Source organism: Larus michahellis, chromosome 7 (assembly GCF_964199755.1).
Source record: "Larus michahellis chromosome 7, bLarMic1.1, whole genome shotgun sequence".
NCBI classification, from domain to species: domain Eukaryota; kingdom Metazoa; phylum Chordata; class Aves; order Charadriiformes; family Laridae; genus Larus; species Larus michahellis.
The window spans coordinates 12832495-12840668 of NC_133902.1; the positions used below are offsets into that span (position 1 = coordinate 12832495).

Sequence of the window (8174 nt, forward strand, 5' to 3'; positions counted from 1 at the left end):
TGGTGCTTCATCCCGATGAATAGCATCCAGCGATACTACGCACCTGAAACACAAGTGTTGCGTGGAAAGTTGTCGGTGAGACTTTTAACTGAGCTGAACAGGCAGCTCAAATCGCTCGCTCTGATTTAAATATCCCAAGCTTGGGCCCTCGCGTGTCCAGCGGCTGGCTTCTTGGGTTTGGACTTCCACTGCCATTGCGGCCAGGGCTTCCCAGCTGTCCTCCTGTCACAGGCAGCCTTGTCCTGTCTGCTTGGCATTGCTCTTCTCCCAGGAGGGTGTTAAAACTGTCCCCCCCACCAGTCCCCGTTGGGCTGGCGACAAGGGGAGGTGGGTGTCTGGCCGAGTCCTTTCTCCTGGGTCGACACTAGATGGCAACGCCTCCCTCGTAATGCGTTGCCGAAGGCAAGTGCTTCAAGGATTCGTTGCTGATGGGCTTTAAATCTGGATATTGGTCTTTTTCTACCCAGATTGTTCTGATAACCTGCTTTTATCGGAAGCTGATACCTCTTCCCTACAAGCAACGGAGAACTTTGTGCTTCCTGACTGTTGGGATAAGATAGTTCTGAAGACATAAGCGGGGCCCGGTTTCCCAGCAGGAGATGGCTGTGCCTTTCATGGAGCCTCCTCAGGCTCTGCTCTGACGCGGGGCGTGCTGGCATTTCTCTGACAGCCTTTAGGTGCTGGGGTTGAGCGAGCACAGGCAGCTGGATCAGCTAATGGAAACTTGGTGCATCCGTGGCCATCGATGACCTTGCAAAGGCCGGAGTTTCTGCTCTCCAAGCTGCAGGGACGAAACTCATTGCGAAGGGCGTTGCACCTGCTCAATCTGAAACATAGAAATACATGTCAGTGGGATGGCTCGCTGTGGCACATTGTAAGCCTCTGGAAGGTCTGCTCCTGTCGTCCGCTGCCAGCGGTGCACGCTGCAGGAACAGCAACTGCCCTCCCCTCAGCTGTCGCCCAGTCCAGGTCAGTAACTTGTATTTGACCTAGAGTCTGCCTCCAGGTTGATGGCCAGTTTACTGCTGCGTGAGAGCCTTCCTGTGGTTAACTAGACTTTGATGATGTGCGTTTTTCAATTTTTTCTTGCCAAATAATGGTGAAAAATTACTTTCCTGATTTTTTTTTTTTTTTTTTTAATTAAAGGAAGAAATACAAACTTTCAGCCTCTGGGCAAAATCAAAGATGTGCTTGGATCTTGACTAGGCATCAAAACAGAAATACAAGTCCTTGAGCAAAACAGACAAAAATCTCTGCAGGGAACTTCACTTTCTGATTGTTAATTAAAAAAAAAAAAAGTGTACCTTTGAGACGTTTGCTACTGGAATTTTTATTTTTGGCCAAAATGCCTCTTCTTCACCCCCCCTTCCCCTCCATTAAATAGTTTGAGGAACACCTTCAGGGTGTTCACTGGGAGAAACTGTTGCAAAGGTTGGTTACAGCTCAGAAGTGGTCTTGGTCTTGTATTTCCAGTTTGGGTTTATCAAATGTCAACTTGCAGCTCCTGAGCTTTGCCGAGTGTTTGCTCAATTAAAGTGTTATCTGCTATCATATGATGTTTTCCTGGCATCGGTGTTTAAGCGAGAGCCTGAGATGTTGTGTACCCTCAGCCCACCTTGCTCCTTGGGCTGCAAGACAAAGATAAAGCCTGTGTGAAACATGAATCACAGCCCCTGGGTGTCAAGCTGGGTGTCAGGTCTCCCAGCTCATTGCCCTCCCCTTGCAGCTCTCCTCCATACCGGCGAGCCCCCAGAGGACATGGTGAAGGAGACCCTGTTCAGCGCCTGTCCCCTCCGGTGGCAGCTGATGCAGGAACCCTGGAGAGCATTGATGAGCGTTGATGTCCCCAGCGTGTTGTGGGCTGTGCTCTCCTGGGGCGAGGGTAGGCTGAGATCGCCAGCAGGTAACCAAAACACATGGGACGGCAAAGCTAAAGGTGGGACGAGATGTCCCGGGCACATGGGAACCCCGCAGCGGGGATGGGCATGCTGGAAGGTGCTCCAGGTTTTGGCACCTCTGCTTACCATCCAAGCTCGGCCCCGCAGGCTGGCCATGGCTCTCCTGCCCCCGGCACAGGCTGTTGGGGTGGGAGGTGCAGCTTCCCCCCCTCTCAGCCTTCAGGAGATGTGTCGGGCAGCCAAACCTGGGCTCCCGTCAGCTCAGCCTGGCTGGGTGGCTCAGCACCCTCCCACCACAGCCAGGAGCAATCCTGCTGGTCCCTTGGGCTGGGTGCTTGGCGGTTCCTACCACCTGCCCTGTCCCCTCTGCTGGTGGCAGTGTCCTGGTGCAGAGCAGAGGAGAGGCAGGACCAGTCTCTGCGGGCAGGGATGGAGGACCCCCGTGGTGCTGGAGCCACTTGCCTCTGCCCGGCACCCCGTGCAGGGACAGCCAGGGACAGGGGACTCGCACCTTTTTATTTCGACGGCTGGCTTTGAAAGTCGGCAGAGCGGACACCCCTCGGTGCCGCCAGCCGCGGTTGAGCCCAACCGAATGCGCTGGCTCCGGCGTGCTCCGCTCCCCTGGCCCCTCGTTTGTGTTGGCACGGGCTGCCGAACGAAGCCAGTTTAATTGGCAGTTGTGTTTGTGGCCAGGGTGTTATGAAAAGGTTTTCTGTCTCCCTCTGTAAGTTACCCTGAATATGTTTTCACTCTTAATATAATATTCACTTCATTATTAGCTGAAAGAGGCTCTTTTCAGAGAGGGTGTGTTTTTTTTTTTTTTTTTCCCCTTCTTCCAAAAATATATTAAACAGCCCCTTCATGCAGCGCTGCGCTGAGGGCCGGGATTGTCTGCTGGAGGGGAAGTGAGAAACCCGATGGTAAATGGGATTTACACAGAAATTCCTTTCTTCCCCAGCGTGCCGGTGGTGTGGGCTGCAGCGGCCCAGCAGCGCCCGGCTGCGCGGCTGCGGGTGATGGAGGAGGCGTCCATTGCTTAGGGAGTAACTGGGGGTGCAGTTACCTCCCTCCCCGCCTTGCAATGTGGTCACTAAGGGTTTTTTCCCCACCCCCGGCAGCTTGGGCTGGTGTTTCCAGACACAAACCCACCCGACAGAGGCAGGGAACTCCGCATGCGCTGCGCCAGCTGCTTGGGTCATGCCGGTGTCCAGTAGGGAAGGTGTTTTCACCATCTGCAAGGTTTCAGGAGCTTGTTCTGTGTTGGGTGGATTCTGGGACATGGGGTGCAGCTGGACACCCGTGTCGTCATCTCGCTGCACCGCTGCTCTTCTGGGCTTTGCGAAATCCATAAGGTTTTGTCTCCAGCTTTGGGAAAAACCCCGTGAGCTGCAGGAGCAGGGAGCTGCTCCTGAGGATGGTATCACACACAGAGCATCCAGCCCAGCTCAGCCTTCGTGGTTCTGGGGCAACAGCTCTGCTTCCCCCTTGCCTGAGCTCCTCAAAGGGCATCCACAGCCCAGGCAAGCTCTTTTTTTGGTTGTTTGACACATTTGGGTGGTTTTGCAGGGCCACAGCCCCCAAGCCAAGTGGGGCAGAAGCAAGCAGCTGTGCAGCCCCTAGTGCCCCCTCTCGGGTGTCCTCCTGGCCGGGGAGATCCCGTGGCCAGGTGAGGCTGGTGCTGCCCTTGGGCTTGTGCTGTCCCTGCAGCCCCGGCTCCAGGAGCTGCTGGCCTGTGGGGCTGCCCAAAGGCAGGTGGTGACAGTGGGGGCGTGACTGCCTGGGCTGGAGCAGGAGGGACCCCTGGGCTGGCACTTGTGCTGCTGCTGCTGAGGGGTGCTGGGGTCCCTCGGGACCCCCGCCCCATCCCTCAAGGAGCTGCCGTGAAAGCCTGGAGGAGCCCGGAGCATGTTTTCCTTTTCCCTGAAAGCAGCATAAATACAAATCCCTTCCTCCGCAGGGCAGGCGGCGGCAGTGGGACGCCTGCTCCGCTGCCACCATTCCTCACTGTGCTGCTAAACGCATTAGGGCGGGTGCCACGCGCTGATGAGTATTCAAGACCTGGCCCTAATTGGGAACAATTAGCAGTTGTTTCAGTGAACTTACGTCTGTTTGCTGTGGCTCCCGGGGCCAAGCGCTGTCTGTCGGCTGACACAAGCATCCCCATTCGGAGCAGGGGCCACGGCCAAGGGAGGTCCCTACGGATGATGCAGCTCTCAGTTAAAGATGCTCTTGGGAGGAGTCCAGCTTAAGCGAGGCTGAGCATCCCCAGCCCCTCAGCTGGCTCTGCTTGTCCCTCTCCAGCTTGGTGGCTGTCCCTGCTGCAGATGCCAGCAGGTCCCTCCTCTGTGACTTGCTCAGATCAGGCTGTGGAGAGAGGTCACGGAAACACTGCTGGAGCTGGGCCCAGCTGATGCCATGCCGGACCCTTGGCACCTCTCCTCCCTCCTGAGTTCCCGTTGCAGCTCTGCTGTGCGGGAGTTTAACCCACGTAAGATGCTGCTCTGAGTCAACTAGATGCCAAGGACCAGTCTCTTAGCTAGGGCGGGGGACAACAACGCTTTGGGTGGTGGGGAGCTCATACCCTGGTCACCAACCTGCGCCCTGCCCTGTGGGGCAGCCCCCCAGCCCAGCGCCCCCAGCGGCTGGGGGGCTGTTCCCCTGCCACAGCACGGGGCTGCCCTGGTTCGCCCCGGCACCGGCAGGGAAGTGGGAACTCTCTGATGTTCCTGGACTTCTTTTTTTGCAGCTTTTGGGAAAAGGTAAATCAGGTTTGAACTCTTTTTCCAGGGTCTTGTTGGCCTGTCCTCCCCGTTTCCCATGTGTCCAGTGTACCCCAACGTCTCCCCTGCCTCTCCCCCAGTAAGGACCATCCTCTTGCGTAAAGCCAGACAGGAACTGCACCCGCTAGAAGGTAGGTAGAGGAGGTTGTGGGGGGAGGTGGACAAAAGGAGACTCCGAATTTGCTTTCAAATAGGACCGAAAGCTGAGGGTGGGATCCTGACCCAACTGGGGATTGAGAAGCGCGGGGTGCGCTGCGCGGGGTGGTGGGGAAAGGGCCATTCCCAGCAGGGAGGCCGGAGGGGAGAGATGCTGGTGCTTCCCTGGCCTGGCGTGCACCAGGGATGCTGCAGGCTGGTGGGGCCAGGTCCTGGCTGTGGAGGTCACGAAGGCTGGAGCTGATGTGCCTACAAAGGACCTGCGCTTGGAGCAACACAGGGAAGGGCGGATGGGGAAACCACGGGGGCTTTGCCAGCAGCACCAAGCCTTTGTTCATAGACTCATAGAATGGTTTGGGTGGGAAGGGACCTTTAAAGGTCTCTACTCCAGCCCCGCTGCCATGAGCAGGGACATCTTCAACTCAATCAGGTTTCTCAGAGCCCCGCCGTCCAACCTGGCCTGGAATGTTTCCAGGGATGGGGCACCTCCGACTTCTCTGGGCAACCTGGGCCAGGGGCTCACCACCCTCTGAGTCAAAAATTGCTTCCTTGTGTCTAGTCTAAATCTTCCCTCTTTTAGTTTCAAGCCATTACCCGTTGTCCTATCCCTACAGGCCCTGCGAAAAAGTTTGTCCCCAGCTTTCCTGGAGCCCCTTCAGGGACTGGAAGGGGCTGGAAGGTCTCCCCGGCGCCTTCTCCAGGCTGAACCCCCCCAACTCTCTCAGCCTGTCCTCACAGCAGAGGGGCTCCGGCCCCCTGATCATTCCTGAGCACTGAGCACTCTCTCCTTTTGAGCTCTGGCTGCTCCACAAAACCCTCAGCGAGCCCCAAAACCATCTTTCTGCAGCTTGGGGAGCTTGGGGTCACCCCTGCTGCGGCGTGGGGGGAGCAGACAGCCCGGCTGGGGTGGGACGCCGGAGGTGCCGGGAGCTGGGCAACCTGTGGTCTGCAAGACAAGGGGGCTGAGGAGGAGGAAGGTGGCCCGGCTGACGGGGACCAGCTTGGTTTTCCATGTCCTCACATTTTCCTGTGCTAGAGAGTTTGCAGCGAGGACGGAAAATGCAGCAGCCGGGGAGGGGGAGAGAGGGTGGGAGGGGAGCGGGGCCGGCGGGGAAGGGTTTGCTTGGCCAGGGTGTTTGGGAAGTTACGTGTCTGCCAGGGCAGAGTCCGTGCCCCGAGGGTGGGTCGGGGAGGGGGTTTGGTGGGAGGCAGGGCAGCACCGCAGGCAGAGCGCCGCCTTCCCATCCCGGCTCCCGTGGGACGCGGGCTGGGGATGCTCGGAGGGTGCTGGGGGACCCCCAAGGGCAGGGAGCATGGGGCTGGGCGCAGGTTTGCTGCTGTGCGGCAGCTCCAAGCTGCGTGTCTCGGCAAGGAGAAGCTGGGGCAGCGCCCCTTCTGCCACCTGAGGCCATGCAGACGTGCGGACAACCCCAATCCTGCTTGGGCACCGTGTTGCTGCTTCCAGGGGGGGTTCCAGCAAACCCAGCTCTGCTGGGCGCCGTCAGCTGGCTGCAGAGTGGCTCGAAGCCATCCAAGAAGGTAGCCAGCTTCTGCCCTCGGCACGGCCGGCGCGACGTGCGGGCGGCCACAGGGGTGTGATGGGACGTGGTGGTCCCTCAGGCCGGTCTCTGCTGCGTACCTGGAGACATGTTTGTTTTCCAGTCCTGGTTCTCAGAAGGAGTGAGAGCTGGTGGGGCCTGCCAGCTCTGCCTGCCGTCACCACCTCCCTGCCCTTGGTTCTCTGCCCGTTGGACAGGATTAGGGACGGAGAGGGGAAAAAAGATAACTCAGGGATACGCCAGGACAAGGCAGAGAGCAGGAACCAAAGAGAGAGTTCAGCCGAACATCAGGGGAAGAAACACAGCTCAGTTTTCATCCTCTGCCATGAGGAGATGGACTCCTCTTGTCACGATCTTTGTGCAGTGCAAGGGATCGCCTCGTCTTTAACCCTCTTGTTCTTCCCTCTCCTGTCCCGGCCCTGCGGCCGTCTCCATCTCTTCCCTCCTCCAGAGCTGCGGTCACGCCTGGGCATGGCTCTCCTGCCTTCACCGTGTCCGGCAGAAGCGGGCGTTTCACACTGGCTTGGGGAGACCCATCAGCACCCAGGGAGCTGGGACCCGTGGTCCGGGACAACGTGTCATCTCCAGAAGTGGACCCCCCCAATAACAGCGAATGAAACTTCGCTCTTCCCCATCTCCTCCAGCGACCCAGCACGTGCCCGGAGGGTTGGTGCCATTGGCAGGGGCGGGAGAGGGGCTGGGGACAGGGACAGAGCAGAGCCATCCCGCAGCCCAGCCCTGGCGCAGCTGGAAGAGCCCGGGGTGGGGGGGGGGGGTGACCCACCTCACAGCCTCGGGGACACATCAAAAAAGCACCTTTTCCTAGCTCAGGTTGTCAGCTGGAGCGAGAGCCTTCGCTGCGGTTGCCTGACCTTTAAAGAAGGGGGCTTGGAGAGGTGGAAGGAGCAGAAATCCCTGAAAGATTATTTGTTTCTCATGAACTATATTTAGGCGCCATTGGCAAAACCAAAAAAGTGCTGAGTTCTGCTAAATAAATACGGGAGCTTTGTGGTTTTTTTCCCCCAGAGGAGAACAGGATTAGTAAGCGAACGGTAAATAGTATTTTTGTTTGACATACCTGAGGGTTTCCATTCTGCGTTGCCGTCTTGAGCTCTTGATGCCGCGATGCTGATGGTGGACCTGAAGCGGCACTGCCCCATCTTGTGAAAATATTTTTTGGAAAAGAGGAGGCAGCCGGCTTACCCACCATGGTGCTGCTTTCTTTTTTTTGGGGGGGGGGTGGGGGTCATTTTTTGGGGGGTTAAACTTTGCGTTCTTGAGTAATTTTCATAAAAGTTTGCACATTAGGATGTTTTTAAGCTAGGAGTAGGTCGCGCTGGTGCAACTCTGGCAGCAAAGTCGTTCCCCGGTGGGACGCACCCCCACCGGGCTCCCTGCCTGCCCCCACCCACCAGTGCTGCCCTGGAGGGACGGGGTGCCCGGGCAGCCCTGGGTGTTGGGGTGGTCCTTGGCTGGTCCGAGCCCGGCTGCAGGGGGTGGCGAGGAGGTCACCTCGCTTGTCTGGAACACACTTGGGTCATCTTGGGTTTAATTCTTGGCTGTTTTGGATTCCCTGTGCTTGAAGCCCGTCTCCCCCAGGGGTCCCCACTGCGATGGGGTCCAGACCTCCCGGTGGAGGGTTTGCGGGTGGGCTGCGGGGCTGTGGGGGGGTGCCAGGCAGGGGAGGGACTGATTGCTCTGGGGTGTAAGAGCCCGTCTGACCGGCCGAGCGTGCTGAGGAGCACAGTGACCCATCAGGAAACACCCATTTAGATGAGAAT

The 8174-nt window shown here is 58.0% G+C and overlaps 1 long non-coding RNA gene across 1 annotated transcript; it reads left to right on the top strand.

Annotated features, from left to right (window-relative positions):
• Window positions 1-380: 380 nt before the first annotated feature.
• Window positions 381-7426, top strand: LOC141746645 (uncharacterized). Its single transcript, XR_012588429.1, has 3 exons — window positions 381-969; window positions 4686-4809; window positions 6845-7426. It is a non-coding gene; the product is annotated as an uncharacterized LOC141746645 (long non-coding RNA).
• The last annotated feature ends 748 nt before the right edge of the window (window positions 7427-8174 follow it).